Source organism: Protopterus annectens, chromosome 13.part0 (assembly GCF_019279795.1).
Source record: "Protopterus annectens isolate FY-2018-M chromosome 13.part0, PAN1.0, whole genome shotgun sequence".
In the NCBI taxonomy this organism is placed as follows: Eukaryota; Metazoa; Chordata; order Ceratodontiformes; family Protopteridae; genus Protopterus; species Protopterus annectens.
Genome location: NC_056747.1, coordinates 1,165,765,631 through 1,165,781,316, shown reverse-complemented (window position 1 = coordinate 1,165,781,316; position 15,686 = coordinate 1,165,765,631). Strand labels below are relative to the sequence as shown.

The 15,686-nt window shown below is 47.1% G+C and overlaps 1 protein-coding gene across 1 annotated transcript in view; it reads left to right on the top strand.

Moving 5' to 3' along the window:
• The window catches only part of ATXN7L3 (ataxin 7 like 3), a gene marked incomplete in the record, with an annotated part of 1,421,578 nt that overhangs the window by 1,311,790 nt on the left and 94,102 nt on the right, over window positions 1–15,686 (top strand).

The following is a 15,686-nucleotide window of genomic DNA, read 5'->3' as shown; positions in this document are numbered from 1 at the left end:
GAGTAGCACATCTATCCACCCAGTGTGCTATTTGTTCAGGCTTCAACCCCAGGGCCCTTAAGGATCGTAAGGCCAAGCTAGTCCCCAAGGACCTTCTCCCATTTGCCATGCTGGCTTCTACCTCGGCCTCGGTCTCTAGTACACCCCCCAGACAGGAACTCGACCTCCCTCTTCGTCTGGCGATGGGTCCTCTAAGGACAGATCTTCAGTCAGTGAGGCTGACAAAGATAAAGAGAAGGAAAAGGAAAGACGTAGAGAAGAAAGGGAGAAAAAGAAAGACCGGCATCGTAAGAGATCCCCAGACAGGGAGCTCTTTCTCAGCCCTCCATCCAAGACCAAGATGCCTGTTTCTCCTTGGCTCTGGTCACCACGTTTCTCACCGGAGCTGTTGGAACTTTCGGACCCGAGGCCCTCCACCCCTCTGCGCAGACCAGCCAGATCCGAGTCGGTGGCCTCTTCGAGGTCGACTCGGAGCCTGTCGGAAATGGATATGGACAGGATGATGCGGAGATTTCTTCAGACCCAAATTCAGATGGGAGTCATGCCAGGTCCCTCTCCCTCTGGAGGTGCAACCTCCATGCCTCTTTTCCGCCCCATCTCTCCTTCCCCGATCAGTGCTTCGGCTTTGGGGCTTTTGGATCCGAGGTTCTTCGGAGCTGGTAGCTCGGCGCCGACAGTATCTCCAACCTCGACTCCGGCTGTTACCTTGAGTTCCTCGGATCCGACCTGCTCGGATCCGAGTGACTCTCGGAGCCGCGGACAGGGAGTCGGACCCGGGGGAATGTATTCTTCGGCTCCGACCCTCTCGGACCTGATCCGTTCCCTCAGACCTCAGGCTACCCTGTCATCGGCCCCGGTCCCCACTTCAGATCCGGGGTGGACTTCTCCTTCGGCCTTCGAAGTGGTGGAGAGGGTTCTCTCCGAGGGATTGAGACACCAGCCCATTCCCTCGGATACCACCCAGGCCCCCCTGGATTTGGCAACGACTCCCTTCATCCTGTCTCAGGGACAGCCCGTGCCAGAGGATCCCCAGGTCATTTTTCCCGAGGAAACCCTTGCGGCTCGCGGATCGCAGTCTGAAAGTCCCACTGAAGAGGGCCACCGCAAGCGTGAGTGCAAAAGGAGGCACCTGGACTCCCCTGAGTCCCTCACCACTGACACTGACTTAGATGAAGGAGAAGGTTCCCCCAGGTCACCTCCCGAAGACGCCTCCTTCAGAGAAATTATGGAAATCCTCCACCAGAGGGGAGGTTGGTCAGTCCCAAAACCTTCTGGGGATGAGTCAGTGTTCCTGGAGGCCTTTGGCACGGGACCATCTACTTCCTGGGTGTCCCCCCAGCAGACCCCTTGGTGGACCTCATCACCACGAGGGCATGGAAGGAGCCCGACACTGTAGAGCCCATCCTCAAATGTCCTGACAAGGTTTTATCTCCTCCTTCAGATAGACAACCCTGGTCGAAAGGAGCACCAGTTGATGCTATGTTGGTCACAGCGGCCACAAGGAAGGAACTAGCACAGGAGAGTTCCTTAGTCCACCCTCCAGACAAGGAGTCCAGGTCGGTGGATAGGTTTGGGAAGCGCGTATACTCTTCAGCGACTTTTTCTATCTGTGAGCTAAATTATTTGGCACGTGTGATTCGACTTCAGCGAGACTTGCTTCGGAATTCACAGAGTCTCCCCCAGAGTCTTTATCGCCGCAGGGCAAACAGCTGTTTTCGGCGGAAATGTATACTCTGAAATCGGTCTCGAATACATCTATGTGGCTACTTTCCCATGCCACAGAAGGAGCAGCTAGAGCGGCTGGGACAGGCATAGCCATGAGGCGTCATGCCTGGCTCAGATTGTGTCAGTTCGTGGACCCTTTCAAGGTGTCGTTTATCAACGCTCCCTATGACGGCTCTTCCCTCTTTGGGAAGACAGTACGTGACACACTGGTCGGAGTCCGCTTCTGTAACCCTCAGCGGTCCTTCTCTAGGAATCAAAGAGGGCAGAAGAAGATGTGGTTCCGAAAATCTCAGTTTTCCCGGGATTCTCAGGACAACCATTCCCCCAGAGGCAGAGGGGGACAAGATCGACGCAGACCCAGAGGTAGAGTGGGTCCCAGGAATTTCGGATCTAGGGAACCCTTTTACGATAGACCCGGTCAGCAGCCCTGAAGGGTTGCCCGACTGTCCTACTCTGGAGGCAGTCGGGGGACGATTGTCCTTTCACCCAGCATCATGGGAGTCTGTTACGACAGATCGCTGGGTTCTTCAGGTAATATCCAGAGGTTACTCTATTCCTTTCATTGCCCCTCCAAACATTACAAGACATCTCCCGGATGTTCCTCCCGCTCACAGGGAGGCCGCAGCTCTAGAGGTTTCAAAGCTGCTTATCAAATGAGCCATCAAAAAGGTTCCCCCAGATCAGTCTGGATTAGGCATCTACTCAAGGTTCTTTTTGGTGCCAAAAAAGACGGGGGACCTCAGGCCCATACTAGACACGTCCACATTAAACCTGTCGGTAGCAAAACAGAAATTCCGGATGTTCACTCTACAGTCCATTCTACCTTATCTCCGAGAGTGCGACTGGATGTGCTCGTTAGACCTTCAGGATGCTTACTACCACATGAAAATACACAGAAGCTCCAGGAGGTTTCTGTGCTTCCGGCTGGGAGCCAGTCACTTTCAGTTCAGGGTCCTAACCTTTGGTCTCACCACAGCCCCCAGGGTGTTCACCAAGGTAATGGCAGTTGTAGCGGCCCACCTGAGGCTCCAGGGTATTCAGGTGTTTCCTTACCTGGACGACTGGTTCTTCGCTGCGCACAAGCATCACTTGTGTCTGGCCCAAGATTATTTCATTCGATTAGCAGACTCACTGGGAATTACAGTCAATGTTCACAAATCACATTTGCAACCAGTACAAATTCTAGACTTCATTGGGGCATGGTTAGACACTTTGCAGATGAAGGTATTTTTAATTCCAGACAGGATTGTACATCTCATGGGCCACATAGCTCAGATAGCAAACTCCCAGTCTTCAAAGGTGAGCGAGGTTCTCCAGGCCCTGGGCTCCATGGCTGCCGCCATGTCTATTCTCCCGTATGCACGTCTTCACATGCGGGTTCTTCAATGGACCCTGGCGGTCCAGTGGTCCTGGCTAGACCTACCCATGGAATCTCTGATCAAGATCAGCTACGTCTGCAAGACATCTCTTCTTTGGTGGTTAACGTCACCAGAGATCAACAGGGCGTCCATTTGCATCAACCCCAGTCCAGACCACAGTGACCACGGACGCCTCCCAACTCGGGTGGGGGGGAGGCACAGTTTGGGAAGGACAGTCCAAGGCACATGGTCCCAAACAGAGACCAATTTGCACATCAATGTTCTAGAGATGAGTGCAGTGCTTTTAGCGTTGGAAGCCTTTCACACAGTCCTCCCTCTCGGATTGATTGCAGTTCAGTCAGACAACATGTCGGTCGTCTGGTATATCAACAAGCAGGGGGAACCAGATCCTACCCTCTGTCACGAGGCCATGAGAGTGTGGGAATGAGCGATTTCCACCGGTCGGTGTCTGATAGCAACACACATACTGGGGCGCTCCAACATTTTAGCGGACAGATTGAGCCCCGGGCCATTCTGATGCCCTACGAGTGGTCTCTGAAACAGTCGGTAGCAGAGGAGATTTTCCGGGCATGGGGTCAGCGTTGCTGCAATCTCTTCGCATCTCCTTCCAACGCAAAGTGCAACGAGTTCTTTGCTCTGATTTTCTCACCAGGGGAAGTCCCCAGAGACGCTCTAGTCCATGCTTGGCCCCCCGGGCTTCTGTATGCTTATCCCCCATTATTACTCATTCTGAAGTTTCTTCAGAAAGCTTGCCGACTACGGTGCAAAGTGATCCTCATTGTCCCGTTCTGGCCTCGTCAGGTTTGGTTCCCATTCTTTTGGTCTCATCTGTTAGCTCCCCTGTGGGTTCTGAATCCCTGCCCGGATCTAATTTCCCATCCGTCGGGGACACGTCCACCCGATCTGGGTAGCCTCAAGCTTACAGCTTGGTTGCTCCAGTTCCTTTAATCGCCAGGACTCCCGGTCTTTCATCCCAGGTCAAATCGATTCTAGTGGCCTCTCTTTAAGATTCCACTAAAAAACTATATTGCAGTAAATGGAAGCGCTTTTCCATTTGGGCTTCATAGAGAGAAATAGATCCCTTTACAGCTCGTGTTCCAGCGGTGTTGGACTTCCTGTCTAGTATTTTTCAGCAAGGAGCTAGTTCCTCCACAGTGAAAGTACAACTGGCAGCCATTTCCAGTTTTCATGTTGGCAAAGACAACATGGCCTTAACCTCCTCTAGGCTGTGAAAGGCTTTTCTCAAATGTACTTTTCTGCTATGGCCCCCTGTCAAGGATTCTGTACCTCCGTGGGATCTTACTTTTATTTTACAGGCATTGGTTGCCCCTCCGTTCGAACCCGCAGCGTCGGTGGACTTAAAATTTTTGTCCTGGAAGACCACTTTCCTAGTAGCCATCACTTCAGCTAGGAGAGTTTCTGAGCTTCAAGCTTTGTCTGCCGTGCCTCTCTATTTGGTCTTCCATAAGGATAGGGTTTCCCTCCGTACTAACCCTTCCTTCTTACCTAAAGTGGCATCTGAAGCAAACATAAACCAATCCATTAATCTGCCCGTTTTCTTTTCCAACTTTCAAAATAAAGGTGAATATAAACTCCATTTGTTGGATGTTCATAGACAACTTCGCTTTTATCTTCATAGAACAAAGTCTTTCCACAAGACTGACCAATTGTCTGTTTTTTTTTTCCAAAACATTTATGGGAAAAGCTATTTCTAAAGTTTCTTTAGCCAGATGGATCACTCTTTGCATTTCACATGCTTACAAAGCAAAATGTTTATTACCTCCTGGTATAGTTAAGGCTCACTCTACCAGGTCCATGGCGACTTCTGCTGCTTTTTGGTCCAGGGTACCTTTGGACGATATTTGTGCAGCAGCGACATGGGCCAATTCACATACCTTCATTTCCCATTACAAATTGGATCTGATTTCGAGGGGTAGAGCGTCCTTTGGCCCTGCAGTGCTTAGGAATATCCTTCCATAAGGGCCTCCCAGGATCAGAGTAGCTGGGGACTCTGTCCCACAGGTTGCAGATAAAATGAAGTTTTTTTCTGCAACATTCCCTCCCTCCATTCCCCGGACCTTATTCTCTTTTCACGTTGGTTATTGGGTTGAGTTGCATATATGTTTTTAGTTGCAGCAAACTCGATCTGAGGGAAGATAGGCGATGGTAGGGCATTATGGGTAAGGGGAGGAGCTCGGTACTTGAAGCAGATGCTAGAAAAAAAAAAGTTGCCGGCTCGGATCCGATACGGATCCGTATACCCACAGGTTACAGAAAAATGAAGTATAACTACTCAGATGGAACGTTATGGTGAGTACATAACTTCTTTTTTTCAAGTTTCAGAACCAAAGTCTTCAACTAAAGCTAAGTACCCTGTTGGGGAAACTTTTTTCTTGCTCCTTACCGATGTCAGTAAAAGTTAATAATTGCATTACTTGTGGAAAGCAAATACCTCATAAAGATTTTCATTCTTACTGTATTCCTTGCCTAGGCCCTGACCACAACATACCTTGCTGTCGGTTTTGTGCTTTATTTAATCAGTGCACTATCTGTCGCCGGTATATTTTCGCATCTAAATATTTCAGTTCTCGGTTTAATTATCCAGAAATGTCATTGGTTAGCCATCCGATTACCGGGATTCCAAAAAAAACACAAAGATAAAGACAGAGACAGGTTGCCGAGGTCCAAAACTGCTGATGCTTCTCCTACGCCAGTCACCAGTTCGCCGGTACTCAGTGAGGCACTTTCCCAGCCCCCGATACCCGCTACTTCTGATTCGCAGGCCTCTACTGAGACCCATTTGGAGTCCAGTATGCCGCAAGATGCTTCAACTATGGAACTCGCAGATGTCTCTACCTTGGATGGGTCCGGAGCCGCTGTGCAGGCACCGGCTTCTGAGGGCGTATTCAGGCCTACGGACTTGCATATTAAACCAATGCCTCCTTCTTTACTTAGGCCTAAATCTCGATCCATATCTAAAAAACCAACGCTCAGGCCTCTTAGGCCTAAAAAACAAATGGTAAGAATGGCTGAAGATCTAATAACTCTAATCAGGGGTAGTCAACCCCCCCTCCCTTCTAAGAGGCCTAGGACTGAAGTTGATTATGAATCTGCTGATCAGGATTCTGTTTTTCTCACTCTTCTGATGACTTGGATTTGCCCTTACCTACTTATGAGGATTCTGATGCAGAGGACTGTAATATTCCCTCTGCTTCCCCTCCTGAGGATTTTTCTTTTGGGAAAACCTTGCATACTCTAAGGGAGCATTTCCACTGGGAAAGCCAGGATTTTTCTGATTCAAAAAAGAGGCTTAGGGATTTCCTTCTTCTACCTCAGCATAGGCCTTTAGCTGTTCCTCCTGTACTAGACATTGTTGATGATGCTTTCTCGGAATCTAGTTTGGCCCCTGATTCCCTGCCTCCTGCTCCCAGAAAACCTGACAGATACTACAGGGTCCCTGAGTCCCACAAGTTCCTTTTCAAAAATCCTATTGCAGATCCAGAGACTATTTCACAGGGGTCCAAGGGCATTAAGGCTTCTACTGCTAAAAATCCTACCCCTTCTGATAGAGACTCCAGGGCGCTGGATAGATGGGGTAAGAAGGTTTACACTTCTGCAACCTTGGCCATTAGGGCTTTAAACTGCCAGTTTCATATGTTAAAATATCAGCAGCATGTTATTGGACTGCTTAAACAGAAAATTATGTTGATTCCTGACTGTGTGGAAAATAAAGAATTACAGGATTTAATGCATTCTGCCGAACAAGTTGGAGAACATACTTTGCAATTATGTTTTGATTCATTAGAGGCCTCTTGCGGGGCTGCTGTTACTGGGTCTGTAATCGGAAGGCATGCTTGGCTTAAGGAGCAATCTTTGCCTGATCATGTTAAAGCTAAATTGTTGGATGCTCCTTTAAATCAGGACAGCCTGTTTGGCAACAAGGTTGAGGAAGTTCTTAAAAAGATGGAAGATAAAGCTAAATCTATGCAAACTGTTAAAGATTTTTTACATGTTCAGCCTCCTAGATTTAGTAGGCACTGGCTCTCTAAGAATCGGTCCTTTCCAGCCCCTTCCAGGTCTTCTCAAGCCAAACCCAGACACAGCAAAAATTCCAGGTTTCAGTCCCAGGGGACTCCCAGAACTAAGCAGTGGGGGGACCTCCACTTCCAAGTCTGGGAATAATAAGACTCCCCCCTATGGTAAACTGTCTCAATGACTTCCTTTTAAAATTTCCAAGCACTTATCAACTGACTGCCCCTTTGGGGGGAAAGATTGCTCTTCATGCAAAGAATTGGGAACTCATTACCCAGGACAAATGGGTTTTAAATGTAGTGTCCCAGGGATACAGATTCACTTCCACACATTGCCAACACCAAGTGGGTGGCCGGACCTACCCCAAATAAGTTGGCAGAGGCCCAAAAACAAGTACTTTCTCTGTTAAGCATGGGGGCTATTCAACTGGTACCAGAAGAGGAAAAGGGACAAGGTTTCTAATTGAGACTTTTCCTGGTACCCAGAAAAGACGATTCATGGCGTCCTATCCTGGACCTGTCTACTCTAAACACCTTTTAGGAGATTCCAAAATTCAAGATGCTGACTCTTCACCAATTACTTCCTATGCTAGGCAAAGACGCCTGGTTGGCAACACTAGATTTAAAAGAAGCATACCTGCACATCCCAATCAGGGAATCTTGCAGAAGATACCTACGCTTCAAAGCAGGCTACACACACTATCAGTTCTCTGCACTGCCCTTTGGTTTATCTACTGCGCCCAGGGTATTCATAAAGTGCCTAGCTCCAGTTATTGCATTTTGCAGGCAAAGAAATATTAAAATATACCCATACCTGGACATACTTTTGAATCATCTGGCCTTTGTAAAAAGGGTTCTAACTTGTCTGGGGTACACCATAAATGAAAAGAAATCACACCTGGTACCCTGTCAACAAATTATATTCCTGGGAGCAAGCTTGAATACAACTTCCCAAATGGCTTACCTCACGCCAGAAAAGCAAATTCATTTGGCAACCTGCTTCAAACAAGTGGCCACAAAAACCTTGCTATCTGCAAGACAAATACTGCAAGCCTTGGGGTTCATGGCCTCCTGCATTCTTCTAATTCCATATGCAAGACTGCATATGAGGAAACTACAGTGATATCTAAAAAGCCTATGGTGTCAACATTCTCAAGACCTAGAAACAATGATTCCTATCATACCTTGCCTACACCTAGAGTTCCTTTGGTGGGCAGAGGCCTGCCACCAAAACAAGGGACTACCTTTCACACCACCCCCTGCCGCCCAAACCCTAACAGCCGATGCATTAGACTATGCATGGGGGGCTCACCTGGCAGGGAAGTGCATTCAGGGCAAATGGAACCCAAGTCAAATGCACCTGCATATCAGTCAAAAAGAAATGTTAGCTGTACAGAAGGCTCTGACAGCCTTCAAGAACCACATTCTTCCAGGACAACTAATGATAAAGACGGACAACACCACTATTATGTGGTACGTAAACAAGCAGGGGGGTACACATTCTTACCCTCTCTGCAGACTAGCCATAGCATTGTGGAACACAGCCTTGAGCTACCAAGTGCACCTACAAGCTCAATTTCTGCCAGGAAAATTAAATACACTGGCAGACGGACTAAGCAGAAACCTCATGGACCCACACGAGTGGAAACTGGAACCAAGGATTTTCAACATGTTGACAAGTAAATGGGGGAGCCCAGATATAGACCCGTTTGCCTCTCCCAAGGAACTACCAATTGGACAAATTTTGCACAAGGACTCTCCACAAACAAGCCTGGAAAGTGGATGCTCTGTCCTTCAGCTGGAAAAACCTCTGTCTATGCCTTCCACCCTCTGCCTCTGCTCTCCAAAGTACTACTAAAAATCAAACAGGACAAACCAAGGATGATTTTGATTGCTCCAGACTGGCCGCTCCAACACTGGTACCCCCTCATGCGCAGTGTGTCATGATTATCTCCATGGCATCTGCCTCAGACTCCTTCCATGCTGTCTCAGCAGGAGAACCAGATTCTGCACCTTCAGCTTCCAGCACTGAACCTTGCAGCCTGGCTAATTACTTAATGTCTCCTTTACCATCCCTCAGCAAACCTGTGATGGATATTTTAGAGGCAAGGAGGCCTAGTACTAGAAAATCTTATCCTGAAAAGTGGAAAAGATTCGGTGCCTGGAACCAATCTCAAGGCATGAGCACAGCAGCGCCCAATTTACCTCAGATTTTACAACACTTAACTGAGCTGCTTCATAAGGGCCTGTCTTTTTCCACCATTAAAATCCACGCCACAGCCATTTCAGCTCATTATAACACAGAACCTCCCCTCTTCTCTCATCCACTGCTCAAGCAGTTCCTTACAGGGGCCAAAAATTTGAGACCACCCAGGAGAACTCCAACCCCAGCCTGGGACCTTAACTTTGTCTTGGAGAAACTCTCCTTTCGAGCCAGCTGCTACTGCAGACTTAAAATTTCTTTCTTGGAAAACAGCTTTCCTTTTAGCAATCACTTCAGCTAGAAGGGTATATGAATTACAGGCCCTTATGGCAGTGGAGCCTTTCATCATCTTTCATGTGGACAGGGTGTCCCTCCGAACCAATCCATCCTTCATGCCCAAGGTGGTATCCAGTGTTGCTCTTAATCAGTCCATTCATTTGCCAACCTTCTTTCCCAATCCACAGAATAAAGGGGAACGGATACTGCATTCCTTAGATGTGAACAGACAACTTAGATTCTACTTGGACAGGACTAAACCTCAAAGGAAATCTGAACAACTGCTGGTGGCATTTGCTGCAGGGCAGAGGGGAAGACTATTTCAAAGCAAACCGTTTCTAAATGGATAAGCCATTGCATTAATTTCTGCTATAAGCACCATGGAAAACCTATCCCCCAGGGGATCAGACCTCACTCCACCAGGGCTGCATCTACCTCTACAGCCTTTCTCAGAGGCATCCCTACCAGGGACATCCTAGAAGCTGCTACCTGAAGTTCTGTACATACTTTCAAGAAGCATTATCATTTGCCAATTTTCTGTAAATCCAAAGCTGGCAGGCCCTAATGCTATCTAAATTCCTCCTCCCAACCATAGCTTTGGGAATCTACCCAAATGTAATGACTGCAACAGTGAAACACGAAGAACATAGTACAGTTGTGTACACTTACCATAAATGTAGATGTTTGAGTGTATTCACTGTTGCAGTCCTGGTTATCCTCCCTCCAGCCCCCTAACTTCTTTTGGCTATACCTCTACTTTCCTTTACTATGCTTAAAATCTTTTTTGGTGTATTTGCTTTTTTGTTGGAGGTATATCTTTGTGCTTTTATGTTTGTCTCCCATTAGGGGGGCACCTAACATCTGAGGCAAGAAAAACTGATGTAATGGCGTCGGCTGCATGTTTCATACCCGACGACCTGATGTCATGGAAGAAGGGACAGCAACCGAAGCAGGACCCAAGACTTTGTTAATCAGGCCGACTGAGGGCTACCTGCAAGTAGATAACCCAAATGTAATGACTGCAACAGTGATTACACTCGAACATCTACATGTATGGTAAGTGTACACAACTGTGCTTTCAGTGCTTTGCCATTTTGGTCTCTCTGAGGCCCCCAGAGTATTCACAGAATGTCTGGCCCCAGTCATAGTCTTGTGCAGAATGGGTAGTATTCAGATATTCCCTTACTTGGATGCTCCTCATTCAGGTTCCATCCCCAAGGTTGGTACAGAAGCATCTGGACTACACCATGTCCCTGCTGAGAAGTCTGGGGTTCACCCTAAACCTTCAGGAAATCTTCTCTGACCCCCTCCCAAGACCATGTCTTCCTGGGCTGCAGAATACCTGCGGTCCAAATGATGGCCTGGCTGCCCCCAGAAAAAATTCTGTCCCTCACCACTTATTTTCAGAGACTAATTCGACTTCAATCTCTGTCTGCCAGAGTTTCTGCGACTCCTGGGATTCATGCCTTCCACCATCCCCATGGTACTCTTGGAAGGCTACACATGACGAAATTTCACTGGATCCTGAGGACAGTCTGGAAACAACACCTTCATCCTCTAGAGTTTGTAGTCCTCCTCTTGCCCTGTTTAACAAAAGAACTAGAGTGGTGGAGCTAACATATTTCAAAAAATCTGAGCCTCCCTCTCCAACCTCTTTTCCCCCCAACCAGGATCTGTTCACGGATGTGTGAGACATGGGCTGAGGTGAAACCTTAGGGAATTGGAGGGTGAGAGATGTTTGGACCCCTCCCCATTTGAGGGAGCATATCAGCATCAAAGAAATGAGGGCCTTGATTTTTGCCCTACAAATCTTCAATCCCTGAATCCTACCAGGAGTGCTGAGATGGTTCACAGACAACACCACAGTCCTCTGGTACATCAACAAGCAAGGAGGGACAAAGTCATGCATCCTTTGCATATTGCCTCTGTATGCATGGGAGATTGCTCAAGAGAGCCAGGTTTTTCTACTAGCCACCTACATCCCTTCAGCTCAGAATGTCATGGGAGACTCACTAAGCAGGTCCGTGACTCAATCCCACGAATGGATGCTAAACAGGGATGTGTTCCTGGACCTGGTCCGTTGATGGGGTACTCCTCAGGTAGACCTATTTGCCTCCCCATGAATAGACAGCTTCCCACATACTGCACCAGGATACACACCCTGGGGCATGGAAGGTGGATGCTCTTTCCTTTCCTTGGAAGGGGATATTTGTGTATGCATCCCCCCTTCCCTCTTCAGAAAGTTCTACTGAAGATTCAGAAAGAACAGCCAAATATTTGCTGGTGACCCCTTTTGGCCAAGACCGCACTGGTTCCCCCTTCTCTATCATCTAGCGAAGGGCAATCACCACACATTACCCCTCAGGATGGACCTACTCACACAGGACAAGGGAATTCTCATACACCCTCAAATATCCACCCTGGACCTAACCCTGTGAATGATGAGGCTTTGATTCCCTTTAGACACCTTTAACTGAGGACATGCTGCAGGTTCTGCTGGAGGCCAGAAAACCCATTTCCAGAAAATCATATCTGTCCAAATGGAAGAGGTTTTCTGTCTGGTGTCTAAACCGTAGTTTACAACCCCTGTCTGTGGAACTGCCAGTGGTCCTATCTTACCTGTATGAACTAGTAGCAAACGAAAATAACAAGCAGCAGGGCCACCACAGCTGTTAGCATAAAAATATTTAATAAGGACAAGCACTTTTGCATTGTATGCAATGCTTTATCAGATCTAAAATAATACATATATAAAAACCACTTAAATATCACATATCAAAATAACCAATCATCAAAAAGCATTTTGATCCCATGCTATTAAAATAATTAATGCAATAAACTAACTTCCAGGGTGGCCGCGGTGGTGCAGCGGTTAGAGTTGCTGCCTCACAGCAAGAGGTTCTCCGGTTCGATCCTCAGCTGGGATGTCTTCTGTGTGGAGTCTGCATGTCCTCCCTGTGATCACGTGAGTTTTCTCCGGGTGCTTCGATTTCCTCCCACATCCCAAAGACATGCTGTAGGTGGATTAGACACACTAAATTGGCCCTAGGTGTGTGTGTGTGCATGTGTGTGCCTTCTGTGGAAGGTTGGGCATCAGGCTGGCACCTCGACACCGTAAAACTCCACTGCCAATCATGAGTGGACAGGCGATCCACTGTGGCGACCCCTAACCGGAAAAAGCAGAAAGAAGAAGAAGAATTCAGTAAACTAACTTCTGCCCATTTTGGGCTGGTTTTAAGAAAATACAGCCATTTAATCCTGGATACTCATTGGCTTGCAATTTCACTATCCAGTGTAACTTAGCCCTTTCTCTGGAACTAATCAAATTGCCCCCCAATAGTTAGGATGGATCTGTTGCAAAACCCTAAAAGAAAATGCATGGCCCTGATGTTCCAAGACATGCTTGGCTAATGCATTCTTAATATACCTGTATGAACTGGTGAAAACTGGCTTGTCATAGTCTTCCATCAAAGCACGTTTATCTGCCATCTTAGCATGTTCACCTTTAACTCCTTCCTTGGCGTTCAGGTTGGAAGTCAAGCTATTTGTGAAAGGAGTTCTACACATCAGACCACCAGGGAAGCCAGTCCCTCCCTCTTGGGATCTCAATTGTGTGTTAGAAAGCTTACTTTAGCTCCTTTTGAGCCAGTTAAGGACTTTTCTCTACAGCACTGCACATGGAAAACTTTTCTTCTGGTACTTATTACCTCAGCTAGAAGGGTCTCTAAACTGCAAGCCCTCATGGCATCATCCCCATTCACAGTTTTCCATTGAGACAGGGTATGCCTTTGTACCAACCCTTCTTTTATGCCCAAGGTAGTTAATGGGCTATCCCTAAATCAGGCCATCAATCTCCTTACCTTCTTTCCTTCTCCACAATCCTCTAGTGAAAGGATCCTTCACTCTTTGGATGTACACAGACAGCTCAGATACTACTTTGCCAAGACCAAACCCATCCATAAGTCGGATAGCCTCTTTATTTCTTATCACCCAAGAGCCTTGGGGCATCCTGTTTCCAAGCAGACTATTTCGAATTTCAGACCGAAGTCTTCAATAAAGCTAACTACCCCATTGGGCAACCTTTTCTTTCCTCAGTCCGATGTCAGAAAAAGTTAACAGTTGCATTTCTTGTGGGAAGCAAATACCTCATAAGGACTTTCATTCTTATTGTATTCCTTGCCTAGGCCCAGACCACGACGTCACAGGTTGTTGGTTTTGTGCTAGGTTTAACAAACGAACTATAAAACGTCGGTTTGATTTCGCCCGACATTATTTTGGTAGGAAATTTAATTATACCATGCCATCAGAGCAACCGATGACCGGAATGCATAAAAAACGCAAAGATAACGACAGGCAGCCGAGACCCAAACCAGACTCCGAGGCCTCTGCTAGGCCAGTCGCCGGTTCTCTTGTTTTCAGTGAGGCGCCTACACAGCCCCTGACGACCGCTGATTCAGAACCCCAGGCGGCATCCGATTCCCAAGAAGAGATTGCTAGGCCTCCACAACCTTTATCTTTAGGCCCTTCCGACTCCATGGCTGAAGGAGATTCCGGGGCAGTTGAAATGCCTTCAGTTACAGAAGGTGTCTTCAGACCGACTACACTCACTATTAAATCCTATGCAAAGCTGAAAACTCCTTTAAAAGCAAAGAAGACTGTACAGCAGTCTCCAGTACAAGGCCCCATGCCTAAGAAACAGATGCTTAAGATGGCTGAAGACTGAATTACCCTAATCAGGGGTTCCCATCCCCCTCCTGATAAAAGGCCTAGACAGGAGGAGGACTACGCTTCCTCTGACCAGGTTTCAATTTCCTCAGATTCTTCTGAGGAACAGGAATATTCTTTTCCCTCTTATGAAGACTCTGATGCTGAAGAGTCTATTCCTTCAGCATCTCCCCCAGAAGACTACTCTTTTGGGGAAACTTTACATACCATGAGGGAACATTTCCACTGGGAAGGCCAGGATTACTCTAATTCTAAGAAAAGGCTCCGAGAGTTCCTTTAACTATCCCAGCACATACCACTTGCTATTCCACCTGTGTTAGACATTGTGGATGATGTTTATTCAGAATCTAGCCTTAACCCAGATTCACTACCTCCTGCACCAGCCAAACCAGACAAATACTACAGAGTCCCTGACTCACACAGATTCCTATATAAAAGCCCTGTTGCTGACCCAGAAACCATTTCCCAGGGTCCCAAAGGGGTTAAGGCCTCTATTGTTAAAAATCCTGTACCTTCTGAAAGGGATTCTAGAGCACTAGACAGATGGGTAAAGAAAATATATACCTCAGCTACTCTAGCTATGAGGGCCTTAAATTGCCAGTTTCACATGCTGAAATATCAACAATATTTGCTGTTTCAATTAAAACAAAAAATGATCACACATACAGAGCAGCCTGATTACAAGGAAATGCAAGATGTGTTGCATGCAGCTGAACAAGTGGGAAAACATACTTTGCAATGGGGATTTGATTCATTGGAAGCTTCTTGTAGAGCAGCAGTGAACAGGGTCTGTCATACGTAGGCATGCTTGGTTAAAAGAACAAACTTTACCTGAACATGTAAAAGCAAAGTTATTGGATGCACCTTTACAGCAGGATGTTTTATTTGGTGTAAAAGCAGAAGAGGTTTTAAAGAAAATGTAGGATAAGGCAAAATCTATGCAGACGGTCACGGATTTTTTTACAGGTTCAACCCCCTCGTTTCAGCAGAAATTGTCCAACCAAAAACTGGTCCTTTCCAGCTTCTGACAGACCACATAGGGGCAAATACAGATGCCTAAGGGGCAGAGGTCAGTCACAAGGCTCTTACAAGCCTCAACAATGGGGTGCCACAACCCAGAAAGGAGGAGAAGACAGGTCTCAAACTACCAGAAGACAAACACAATGACTTACCTCTCAGACTGCCAAGCAAATCCCTCTTGGCAGCTCCCTTGGGAGGAAAGCTAAGACTTTTTACAGACAACTGGCGCATCATCACAAAAGACAAATGGGTCCTAAATATTGTATCTCAAGGATACAGATTCCACTTTCACACTTTACCAAGGATAAAAGGAATGCCAAACCTGCC